Genomic DNA, 13,980 nt, shown 5'->3' with positions numbered 1-13,980 from the left:
AGCACAATCACAGAGAAGTAATACAAGCAAACGCAACCAAATACAAATGTGCAAACAACATGATGCATGTCTATTCCTAATGCAGGCCATGAGCTCATGTGTCGGTTGCCTATCCGCTCCCGATATTACCCGGGCACAAGTCCCAGATATGGCTTTCCAGATGCATACAGTGTGCTTATAAGTCGTACGGCTAGGCCGCATACAGTGTGACTTTAAGTCGTACGGCTAAGCCGCATACAGTGTGACTTTCCAAATCAATAAGCGTACATCTGGAAAACAGTTCTCACTGTGTAGGTGATGACATGTCACCATGTCATGTTTTTCTATGCTTTTTCATACAAGAAATTTATAATTAGTGCTTAGTTATTGCATTCTTTTGTGCTTAAATGGTATATTTTCTTGATCTTTTGATTTTATAAATTTTGTAGGAAATAAGAAGAAAAAGAAACAAAAGAACACAAAATAAGCTAAAAAGAAGAAAAGAGAAATTTTGGGCACATTTTGGAGTTGAGGTGATGAAGCAAGTTGGCAACTTGGAAACCAAGTTGGCAACGCCAATGTGTGTGCCTGGAGCAAGGAAGAACAAGCAAGTTGACAACTTGGAAACTAAGTTGGCAACGTGCAAGTGTGTGTTCAGGAAGGATGCGCGTTGTTGCTGGCGTGTTTGCCAACAACTTGGGCAACAACGCCCATGCAAAATGGAGGAGAAGGCTTGGGCGTTGTTGCTGGCGTGTTTTGCCAACAACTTGGGCAACAACACCAGGAAGCCACCAGAGAAGAAGGATGGGCGTTGTTGCTGGCGTGTTTTGCCAACAACTTGGGCAACAACGCCAGGCAGCCTGACCTTGCCCTCTTTAAAGGAGCATATCTTGAGCTAGAAAACTCCAAATGAGGTGATTTCAGTGGAATTGGAAAGTAGACATCAAGAGCTTTCCAACCATATATCATAGTATGAGATTGGAGTTTATTTGAAGACTCAAAAGCTGGCTTTATTTAGAGCCTCAGAGACTAAGGGCGTTGTTGCTGGCGTGTTTTGCCAACAACTTGGGCAACAACGCCAGGCAGCCTGACCTTGCCCTCTTCAATGGAATATAACTTGAGTTACAGAGATCCAATTGAGGTGCTTCCAGTTGCGTTGGAAAGCTGACATTCAGAGCTTTCCAACCATGTATAATAGTCTATAGTGAAGCACAAAATTTAAGCTCAAACCAGAGGCAACTTTGGATGTCAAAACTGAGTCAAGTGTTTGACAATAACTTAGGCCAACAACGCCCAAGCTTGGTGCCTAGGAAATTCAATAGCACGTTGCCAACGTGCTGTGAACGGGCATGTTTGCCGGTAATGCCCAATTAGGCCAGAATACTTCCATTCATTGGACTAGGAACTTAACAAAGGAAAAGCCCACATTGCTAATCCAATTGAAGACCTCCAAATGAGTTTTAGGAGTAGTATAAATAGAGAAGGAGTTTGTATTTTAGAGGGGGGCGACTTCTATTTTAAACTTTTGAACATTTTACTTTTTAGGACTTTTACTATTACACTAGCATTTTTACTGCTTGTCACCCGCCTTCTATTTTGTTTTTCTTGCAACTTTGAATTTCAGTTTTAAAGATATACTTCTTCTTCTTCTTCTTGATTATTCTCTACACTTAGTTTAATTTTCAACTTTTACATTTATTGTTGAATTTAGAGCTATGATTCACTAAACCCCACCTTCATTAGGGGGAGGAGCTCTGTTTATTTGAAGGGGTTGATAATTCTTCTTTTCTTTCTCAATTCAAGTGGTTCATCCAAGAGGAAACTCTTGTTCTTCAAAGATTCAACTACATTCGAGAGAAGGGTTGAATCTACATGAATTATATGGTGAACTTGAGAAAGGAGCCATGTAACTCAGTTTAGAGTTCATCCTTTCATGATTTCTTTGATCAATACACTTTGGGTTGGTATGTGAGATGTAACTCCCCTTAGTTGAGATCCTGGAAGTTGTGTGGCCTTGGATTAGAAATTGAACTTCACCTCTTCTCATGACCAATTAGATCACGAGAGTGGCAATTGATTGTGTTGAAGAGAAATTGAATTGCCAAGAGATTGGGATTCAATTATTCACAATCCGCCATGGATCTATACCCATGATTGAGAAGGAATTGAGTAACATCAATTCATGACAATTTACATCTCTGATCCCTAATGATCTCTCCATCATTAATTCTCATCTCTTTTGTTCTTTAGTTCTTTGAATACCCACTACCCAATTCCCTTCTACATTCTTGCAATTTATCATTCTTGCCATTTACATTCTGTTTCTCTATTTCTTGCAATTTACTCTTCTTCTCTTTAAAATTCTGCAACCTTTACTTTCTTGCAATTTATTTTCCATGTCATTTAAGTTTCTTGCACTTTAAGTTTCAGTTAGTCACTTTCATTTTCTTTCTCTATTCTAGTTCTTTAAATTCCTTGCCATTTAAATTTTTGCAATTATGTTCAAAAATCACAAATCTCATGAAATCAAAACCATGTTTGCTTGACTAAATTTACCATTTAAATAAAGTTGCTTAATCTACCAATCTCCGTGGGATCGACCTCACTCTTAGTGAGCTTTATTACTTGATACGACCCGGTATACTTGCCGGTTGCGCGTTAATATTTATAATTTTCGCCTATCAGTAGGCGTCCCCACTTTACATTTGGCACTAAGGCCCAAACAATGTCACATCTGCTCTCCTATGGCAGTCATTTCATTAATTAATATATTCCTTTAATCTTTGCTCTCTGCTCTCCTGTGGCAGATATCCTTTTAGTTAATATATTCTCTAATCTTTATTCTCTGCTCTCCTGTGACAGAAATTCCATTAATTATCTTTCAAACCATTTTCAAAACATTTCCTAGTAATAAATCGTTTTCAATATTCACATCGTTCAAAATATCAAATAGAATCAAATCATTTTCTTTAAAACTAAGCCTCTTTCTATTTCAATAAAATTAGCCCGTTTCAAATCTTTCGCTTTTGAAAATTAATGGAAATTCATTTCTTCATTCAGACTTTACAAATCCCTTCGATCATACTCGTTTAACATTTAATACTAACCAAAATCACCTTCTTGCGTATTTTTACCAGCCCTTCATCGGCACCTATTTACCATCATACTAATACCAAAATCAATTACCATCCACTCTCATAACCATAAATTCCAGCATCAAACACAGTCTCAATTCAAACCCTATTCTCATCAATTAGACACACAAAATACGTGTAAATTATTTGCAATTACTCAATAAGCTTTTTGGCATTCTTAAATTAGAAACTTGTAATTTTAAAAACGAAACCCCTACCTCGATTGTCGAACCCATAAACTAAACGCCTCAAAGAAACCCTTTTGTTTCGACTCACACCCAGTGGCAACCGCAACCACAGTTTTATCCACTATCTCCGTACGAAATCAAAATACTCGAAATTCCGGAGAAGCTTTCTGACCGAGCGGCCAAAGAAAAAAACGTCTGGAATCGTCTGTGCCTCCTAGAACTCCAGTTGGTCGAACTCAAGGGAAAGGAAAGCTACGTCACCATCAGCTTCTACCGAATAAAAATAACGTCAACATATAGAGGAGGAAAATACGAACACTTTTACCGGATTAAATTTTTTATTGGAATTACGAATTTAAAAAAATTGAAGTAGAAAGGTATAAGGATTCCACGGTTTTCTCTCTCACTCTCTATCATTATCTTCTCACCGTGCAAAAATCCAAAGAAGCTAAATGATGATGATTAATGTGATAAAAAAGGGTTAGGTGTCATAGTTATTGAATGGAAAGGAAACATGTGTAATTATATATATGTATGTATGATTAGCAAGCCACGTTTAGCTTTAACTTCTTTGAATCCCTCTAAGCTTCGTTCATATATATATAAAAGCCTTATTTAGTTCTTTCTTTCTTATTTTTTTTGTTTTCTTAGTGAAACCGTTGAAGGTAATAATAATAATAATAATAATAATAATAATAATAATAATAATAATAATAATAATAATAATAATTCTTTTATATTTTATTTTTTTTTAAAATATCTTATTATAATAATAAAAATAATTTAAAAATTTTAATAAATTTTAAACTCAAAGTATCATAAAATTTAATTTAATTATTTTTAAAAGAATAATTTTTTTAAATAAAATAATAAATTATTATTTAATTTTTTTAAAAATTTGGAGTGTTATATCAATAATAATAATGTGTAAAAAAAAAAAGAAGAAGTGGCCGAAGCCATTTAGAGCAAAAGAAAGGAAATGAAGCATAACTTATATGTATATATACATATATATATAACCAATGCCACCAAATCACCATTTATTATATGGGTGATGCTAGGTAGCCAAAAAATAATTACAATATAGAAATGTTATGTGAAAATTCTCATTCTCTTGATAAGTAAGTGATATACACTTCTTTATCACTTATTCTCCTTATCATTTATTATTTTGCTGCATGTTTGGAATTATTAATGTTCTTTCCAAAATCAATTTCAGTTTCTTCCAAATTAAATCCCTAACATCTCTCAATCATATTATTATCCATTAAAATGCAATAATTTTCTATAAAAATTATGGAAGTTAAATTAAAAATTTTTAACTACTTCTAATATATAATTTATATTTTACATATAGACTATTAAAAAAATATATATAAACAAAAATTTAAAAATAAATTTTTAAAAATAATTATTAACTCGTCATATTAAAATCAATAAATAAACATACATACGAATATTAAATAAAAATATTAAAATAATTAAAATCATGACCTATTAGTACATATATGAGATAAATTAAAAAATACAATAAGACGTATAGTTTAAAATTTGATAATATTAATTATAGACATCATATGTATAAAATTATGAATATTATGAGTACAAAATTATGGATGTTATTAATATGAAATTATAGATGTTATGTGTATGAATTTATGAATGTTATGAGAAAATTTATCAATTGAATAAATTAATTTAAGAATTTGACATTTTTTAAAATTCAATTATGATAAAATTTTAAAACATCTGTATTAATTTTATAGTTATTTATGCAATAATTAAAAAAATGATATGTGTATGGATGTAATATCTAATAAACATGAATTTAATTTTTAGATGTTAGTTATATATAATTATGGATATTATGTATATAAACGTATGAATGTTATGTGTATGAATTTAGTTAGTACAATATAATTATAAATGCACATAAAACACAAAAAAATAATAAATCAGTTTATTACTATATCTTATCAAAATTAGTGTAATTTTTTATATTTTCAAAAATTAATTGGTTGACAACAATTTCGTTAAATGAGTCCATCTATTATTCAAATTTTTTAGCAATTTCTACCATAAATACCGTATTAAGGTCGAATTCATAAATATAAGAATGCGAGTAGAATAGAATTTATAACTTTACATCCACCCAATAATGGAAGTAACACATACACGTGTAATGGAGAATACATACTTGAGTTTCAGGGCGTCCTTCTTGGCTTTTTTTCTTTTCTTGCTTTCCAATTTCTTCACTATTTGTTTCATTATAGTCATATTATTTGTAACGATAAAGATGATTTTTTGTAAAATTTTTTGATCTATTCTAATTGTGCTTGTAATGGTATTAAAATTATGAATTTTGAATGAAAATAATTGAATTAATAGAAACAAAATCATATTAGGTAGCTTTTTGGTTTTGTATCTCTTCATTGAATGATGATAAATGACTTAATAAAAATAGAAAATGAATTACAATAAAAAAGGATCATGATGATAATAATAAAACAAAAAAGCGTTCATGATAATAATTACAATTATTGAATTTATGTGATATAATCGTATCTCTATTAGGTGAAGAAACAGAGCAATAATCAATTACAATGATAAATCATAACCGTTATTAATTATTATTATTAATCTTTATTATATTCTTAAATATAAAAATCAAATTATAAAAAAGAATATTAAGTATTAATTACAAGAGTGTCTAATAATAAGGGATATGATATTATAATTAATATCATTAATAAGTAGAGTTGATAAAAATATAATAAGTAAAATGATAAGAGAGTGGACTAAAAAATAAAACTGTTATTAAATAATGTAAATAAAGTATATTATAAAAAATTTTGGCTAATTATGACTGAAACTTTTTGATTACCAAACTTTTTTCTTATTATATTCATTAACTTAGTTCCATATATATAACCGTGAGCCTTTAAGGGAATCAAAGGAAAGAGATTGAAACGTGGCTCATATGCATACATCTACACATATATAACAATGACACCTCACCATCCTCACTAATCAAAATCTTTACCTATCTTCTTTCATTAATTCATTATTGCCACGGACAGGGAGAAGAAAGAAAGGCCGAGAGAGAGACCGTGGGTGAGGGAAGAAACCATGACTCTCTTTGATTTTTCGATTTTGATTTCTTAAGATCTGTAATTCCAATAAAAAATTTAATCCGATAAAAGTATTTGTATTTTCCTCTTTTATATGTCAGTATTATTTTTGTCCGGTAGAAATTGACGGTGACGTAGCTTTCCTGCCTCTTGAGTTCGGCCAACTGGAGCTCTAGGAGACACAGATGATTTCTGACGCTTTTCTCTCCAGCAGCTCGATCAGAAAGTTTTTCCAGAGCTTTCGTTGATTTGATTTCATACGAAGGTAGGGAGTTTCGTTTTTAAAATTACAAGTTTTTAATTTAAGAATGCCAAAAGCTTGTTGAGTAATTGCAAATAATTTACACGTATTTTGTGTGTCTAATTGATGAGAATTGGTTGTAATTGTGAGTGTTGGTCAATTTGGTGTTGCTTGTTAAATTGAAATGTGATTCGAGTTTATGAATTGGATTTGAATTGAGGCTGTGTTTGATGCTGGAATTTATGGTTATGGAAGTGGGATTTTGGTATTAGCATGACGATGAATAGGTGCTGATGAAGGGCTGGTAAAAATACGCAAGAATGTGATTTTGGTTAATATTAAATGTTAAATGAGTATGGTTGGAGGAATTTGTAAAGTTTGAATGAAGAAATGAATTTCCTTTAATTTCAAAAGCATAAGATTCGAAACGGGCTAATTTTATTGAAATAGAAATAGGCTTAGCTTTAAAGAAAATGATTTGATTCTATTTGATATTTTGAACGGTGTGAATATTGAAAATGATTTGTTACTTGAAAATGTTTTAAAAAGGGTTTGAAAGGTGGTTAGGTTGAGATCCTTGAAGGGTGGCAAAACCCGAATTTTAAAGGAATTGCTGCCAAATTTTTATAAAACTCTAAGACTTTATTTAAAGTGTTATTTAAAAATAAATTTAATTTAAGAATATTACTTGATTTCAATTTATTACGAAAAGAGTTTTGTTTTCAAACCGATTTATTAAGAAAAGTATGATGTTTTAAACTCAATCTTTTGAGAAGTGATTTTGCTTTAAGTTATGTTTTGAATTCGGTTTGATACAAAAGAAAAGAAGAGGAAGAACGAAAAGTAAAGGAAAGAAAGATAATTAAAGGGATCTCTGCTACAAGAGAGCAGAGAACAAAGATTAAATAAATGTATGAATTAATGAAATAACTGCCACAGGAGAGCAGATGTAATATTGTTTGGGCCTTAGTGCCAAATGTAAAGTGGGGACGCCCACACACTGAGAACTGTTTTCCAGATGTACGCTTATTGATTTGAAAAGTCACACTGTATGCGGCCTAGCCGTACGACTTAAAGTCACACTATATGCGACCTAGCCGTACGACTTATAAGCACATTGTATGCATCTGGAAAGCCATATCTAGGACTTGTGCCCGGGTAATGTCGGGAGCGGGTAGGCAACCGACACATGAGCTCATGGCCTGCATTAGGAATAGACATGCATCATGTTGTTTGCACATTTGTATTTGGTTGAGTTTGCTTGTATTACTTCTTTGTGATTATGCTGTGTGACTTGTTTGTATGTTGGTTTGAATCCCTTACTTGTGTTGTTAGTTCACGGATGTATTGAGGTGAGATGTGGTTGAAATATGATTATGTGGTTGAGAGATGATTAGTATGACTAATTTTGTGATTAAAATCTGTTTGAATTTAGAAATTTAAAGAAAAGTAATTATTTATCTGAAGTAGAAATAAAAGTATTTCCAAAAGTTTAACAAAATAGTTTTACTAAGTAAGTTAATTATTTGCATTAAATTCATTACTTTTATGGCATTTTCATTCCCTACTGAGAACATATGGTTTGTTCTCACCCCAAAATCTTCAACCCTTTCAATGACACAGGTTCGAAGACTCAGCGTGAAGCTGTGGATGGTTATTAGTTTTATCTGAGTTAGGTTATGAGTTGAGTTGTTTTCATAGAGTTCTCTCGCCTCTGTTAATTAGGAGTTTATTTTACCCAGAGGGATAAGTAATGTTTTCGAGTTTTATATTGAATTTGTTTGTATGAAATTTATTATTAGTAATAACTATGTGATTACTATTACTTGAAGATCTTTGATATATGATTTTAATGAATAAAAACACATTTTCTAGAATGTTCTTAAAAACCAAAACGCGATATCGACGTAAAGGCTCAATATTAAATAGATAACAAAGGAAAACATGTTAGTAACTCCTTATTTTTGGTACGTCATGACGTGCTAAAGTGAGGGTGTTACATTAATAGTAACCCATTTATATTACAAATATATATGATATGATATGATAATAATATGCTAATGACATGTATTATTTTAAGTTATTCGGATTATTCTGTATTTATAAATCTTTTTAATAATAATAATAATAATAATAATAATAATCTACTTAATCTATTAAAATTAAATTTTTTTCTAATTAATAAAAATAAGGTGTCATCTCCTCATGAGTTTTTTTTCTCCAAAACAAAAATATTATTCTTTAATATATTTATATTTATTATTTATCAATTTTTTTTATTTTTATTTCTCACATTTGTTAAAAAAAAAATTTTAATTATTGTTATTTAATGTACTTATTTTAGATATTAATTATTAATAGGTCTCCCCAATTATTTTTCAACTATTAGTATTATTGGTACTAGCGGCTCAACAAGCACAGTTCAGCCGCTTTTCTATTATTTTTAAGAAATTAATTTTTATATTTTTATTTTTAAAATTATAAATTTTAAAAAATAATTTAAACATTAAGAATAAAAAATTTAAAAACAAAAACATTTTTTTAAATTATTTAACTTTTAAAATATATAAATTTAAATTAAATAAATATTAAAAAATTTATTATGTGTAAAAAAATCAAAACAAAGATTTAGAAATATTATTTACAAATTAACTATTTCTAAATGTTATTAGGTTTATTTATTTATTTTTAACCATATTTAATTTGAATCAGAGATAAAAAAAATTATATTTAAAGTATTCTTTATTTTTATACGTAATTCTAATTGATAAAAAATATATTTTTTAATTTTATAATTCAATTTTTAAAATTATCTTCAATTTTATTATTTTTTAAAATTATTAATTTATAATTTTATTATTGTCTCAACGCTACTATGATATTGCATTATTCTTCTTTCTCGTCTTCTTCTCCTTCCACCTTCTCTTCACCCGATGTTTATTAATTATCACCAAATATCATTATCATAACTTTTTATTTTGTGTATCACTTTGATTTATATCCAACTTGTAAATCCTATTAAATTAATAAATAATTAGTCAATAAATTAAATTTTAATAAAGAAAATTAGAAATATAAATATTATATTAAAATTAGGATAGAGCTCATCAAAACGAGAATTTTGACACTAATTTTAAAAAATTCGGCCTAAGATTAAACCGAATGGACTAGATTGGTTGAACCGAACTCAAACTGGGCCCGTGAGCCCAACCGGCTCAACACTTAAAGGAACCGAGGCTCTTCTTTCTCCCCACTTCAGCAAAGAGATCACTGAAAGCACAAATAGGGGAGAGAAGAAAACCAAATTCCCTAACCCTTACGTTACTTCAAATTACCGTATCTCCTCCATCCGAACTCCGATTGCCGCACCGTTTGCGGTCACGTGACCATCGCGTTGAGCTCTATAATTCTATCGGAATAATTTTATAGGTAAGCTACTTTATTACTCTCAGCCTCTTCTTTTCCCAATTTTCGAAAATTATGTAGTGGTGTTGAATTTCTTTGCTTTTTGATGTATTAGGATCCAATTAGTTTGAGAAAAACGTTCACTCTTTCTTATACAAAATTTGGGTAAGGTGAGGATACCATAACTCTATCTAATTTCTGAATTTGTGCATTGGATATTGAGTTTGGGTGTATATGTGTTGTATATTTGTATTAGGTGGTGTGTATGTAATTGAAACTTGAAATTGTGGACATTGGAGGCTTTGGATTGGTGCCAAGGCTTGGTGATTTTGGATAAGTAAAGTTGTATGTGTGTTCTTGGTGTTTTGCTTTGATCAATACGTGGAAATCGGCAAAGGTATGGTTTAGGTTTCACGTATTTAATATATAATGTTCTGTGAAAACTTAGGCTAGCGTACGCGTGGCTCTTATTCCAGCAAATATGGTTTTTTGAGTTTTAAACCTTGTTTCAACTTCTAAACCTCTATTTTCATTCTTCTGATCATAAATGATAGTAATAAGCCTGATAATTAGATGAAGTTAGGAAATGGAGATAACTTTGAGGTAAAGTAAAGTTGAAAAGATAATGACTTGAATACGAAATGTTATAAATGATTATGTATAAAACTTGGCTTAAACAATCAAATGATCTGAGATACGAGATTCCCTGGGTAAAGTACCGTGGCTTGCCACCACGAGTACCAGGTTGAAACTCGATACTCTGTTGACCCTACGTCGTAAGGGTGACCGGGCACGTATAAATCCTCGGGAATGGTACCCCCATTGAGCAATTGATGTTTATATATGAGGAAAAGCTATGCATAGACTCTTGGGGATGCGCGACGAGGGACAGTCCAAGGGTTTAGCAAACCGGACTTGTCGGGTTGGCTTGATAACCAACCGATGAGACTCATCAGCCATAGGACAGGCATGCATCATGTTCATATTACTTGAATTTACTTGTTTGTACATTAACTGGGTGTGCCTAAATGTATTTCTATGCTAATTGTTTATCTGTTATCTGGAGTAATTGTACCTTTTTATGCTTACCTTTATCTGCTTATTTGTCTGTGATATGTTGTCAGAAATGGAGGTATGGAGGAAAGGCGATAAGACTTAGTGTTAAGATTAAGTTAAGTTAGATTTAATTACTCTTAGAAGACCACCTTTTATGGCTTTTGTTTAATACTTTAAGCTTTATGATCTGAGAGTTGGCGTTCTAGGATTGCCTCTGGTATTCCCAAGACCTTATATCTTATATGCGTGGCACCTTTAGCATGTTGAGAATCTCTAGTTCTCACCCCATACTATGTTGTTGTTTTTCAGATGCAGGTTGAGAGACATCTCGTTAGGCGTCTGGACTTTTGAAGCGAAGTGGTTATCGGGTTACTTTTGTTGGATAGTTATGTATATATATATACTTAGTTTTCTCTCCGCATGACTTGTTCCTTTTGACCCTCTTAGGGATTTATAGAGAGACATGGTTTTGTTTATGTATGTTTGGATTTGGAATATGTATATATATGTATAATTGTTCTCCGGCCAGCCTTGACTTCGCAGGCTGAGTTAGGAGCTTGTTATTTTGTATCTTTGACCCTCTATTCCTGGTTTTGTTATCTTGTACTCGTTGACTATAGCTTTCTTAGCACACAAGTTAACTCGTTTTCTGAGCGATGCGCTTTTTATTTTACGACTTTAATTTCACCTGTTCTTCAAGGCTCCTAGTTATTGTTCTCTTTCTGCTATCATATGTATATAATTTATTTTAGAAGTTGTAATACCTCACCATCTTTGTTTTACGACTTAAGCGTAAAGCTGTGTGTGGTAGGGTGTTACACAACTATTAGATTAACTTTTATGAGTTGTTGAAGTTTTGCTAAAAGAATCTTTTTGTGTTTTTTGAATATCTAAATGTATAAAAATTATAATTCTTTTCTTGATGTGCGTGTTAATTGTATTATTTTGTTCTATTAAGAAGAAATTTAAGACAAAAAATATTCAAAATTTTTGCTATATTATCAAATTTTGATGTCAATAATGCTAAAAAATAATATCAAAATATATTATTTTTAACTAAATAATAAAAAATAATACATCATTGTAAGTTTTTTAACTAATAATTATAAATTGAAATCGTGGTTTAATATAGGGTGGCAAAACGAGTCGAACCCGTCGGTTCGACCCGCTAGGATTTAGAGCCTACCAAATTAAAAAAATTCGCCAAACCCACACCACCAAATTGGCGGGTTCTTAGTGGGGCGGGCCGATCCACCGGGTCGAAGATTTTTATTTTTATTTTTTTATTAAATAAAAGAGTTATTACTATTATAAAATTAATAATTATAAAATTTTTAAACACTTTTTTCATTTTTTGTTTTTATTCTTCTTTTAGTTATTAACTTTGTTTATTTTATTTTACAATTTTTTATATAAGCTCAAATTATGTGACTTATTTTTTAAAATAAAAATAGTTTTATTGACAAATATTTTGAATAATTTTATTGAAGTTAAAAATTAAAAAAAAAGATAGTGAAAAAGTTATATTATAATTTGACTAGTTTTTATTTGTATTTGATTTTTTAATTATTATTTTTTAGTTAATTTTAATGAATTTATTTTTCAAAAAAAAAAAGTCAAACGGGCTAACCCTCCGACCCGCCAATCCGCCATAAAGAAGGGTGGGCTAGCATTTTGAACCCATCTTAGTTGGCGAAACAGGCCGGCACACCCCATTTATGGGGTGGGCCTTGGCGGGACGGGGCGGGTTGGGACAGACCAGCCCGCTTTGCCACCTCTATTTTAATATAGTACTTTCGACAAAAGACAATCATTGCTATTCATGTTTGACTACTATTATATAAGTTTTATGTTTATTTTATTGTGCACATTAATTAAGTTGTACTTTATTTTTTCGTTTTGCATGTTTTGAAATAATGTCATCGTATATTTTCTATTAAGTTTTATTATATAAGTTTTACGTTTGTTTTATTGTGTAAATTAATTAAATTATATTTATTATTTTATTTTGCATGTTTTGAAATAATGCGATCCTACTATAAGCATGATATTAATTTTTATAATCTAATACGAACTTTCTTACTATTTTGTTTGTCACTTAAATACTATCTATAAAAAATAGTTACTTAAAGTGAAACACGGTATAAAGAGAAACAAAAAAAAATTTTGAATCTAGAATTTTAATTTGTTTCTTAATCATCACTTGATATAACTCATATTTAATAAGTTAAAAAAATTTTCTCTTCTGTCCCTCTCTTTCTCTCTCTCATATTTTTAACTTCTTCTATAATAAATTTTTTAAATTATCTAATACATAAAAGGTCACATCTTTATATTTATCTTAAAAGTTAAAAATAAATGATATTAATATTTTTTAACAAAATTAAAATAAGAAGATAAAAAACTCCTGAAAAGGATAATATTAAGTTTGAGTTATGATATGTGTACACCAAAAATCAAACACCAAAGTCATCCACCAATATAAAATATATGCTAGAATATAAATACACATTGAAAATAAATTAAACAACATATGTATTTATACACAAATATATTAGTGGCTAATTTTAGTATACAAATGGCATTTTTGATTAAGTTTTATATTCTTTTATACCAGAATATTACAATTTATTATATTATTATATTATCTTTGTACTACAGAAACAAAAGTAAAATTCTATATCTTCTTATTGTTACATTATTTTACTTTATTTTGGCTATCTAAATTAGCCTGTATAATATTGTGAAGGTTAAAACTGTTAAAAAATATATAACAGAAAATTTAGATGTTTATTATATTATCAGGTTATTTAAAATAACTAATTAATAGATGTTATTATCCTACT

General features: G+C 29.9%; 1 long non-coding RNA gene across 1 annotated transcript; it reads left to right on the top strand.

Annotated features, from left to right (window-relative positions):
• The first annotated feature begins 6,394 nt into the window (after nt 1-6,394).
• LOC148581937 (uncharacterized) lies at nt 6,395-8,478 on the top strand. The gene is made up of 2 exons (XR_015896100.1): nt 6,395-6,697; nt 8,297-8,478. It is a non-coding gene; the product is annotated as an uncharacterized LOC148581937 (long non-coding RNA).
• Nucleotides 8,479-13,980: the final 5,502 nt, after the last annotated feature.

Source organism: Arachis ipaensis, chromosome B10 (genome assembly GCF_059453495.1).
Source record: "Arachis ipaensis isolate K30076 ecotype BB chromosome B10, ASM5945349v1, whole genome shotgun sequence".
Classification (NCBI taxonomy): domain Eukaryota; kingdom Viridiplantae; phylum Streptophyta; class Magnoliopsida; order Fabales; family Fabaceae; genus Arachis; species Arachis ipaensis.
The sequence above is the reverse complement of the archived record's forward strand: the minus strand, read 5'-3'. Positions and strand labels throughout refer to the sequence as shown.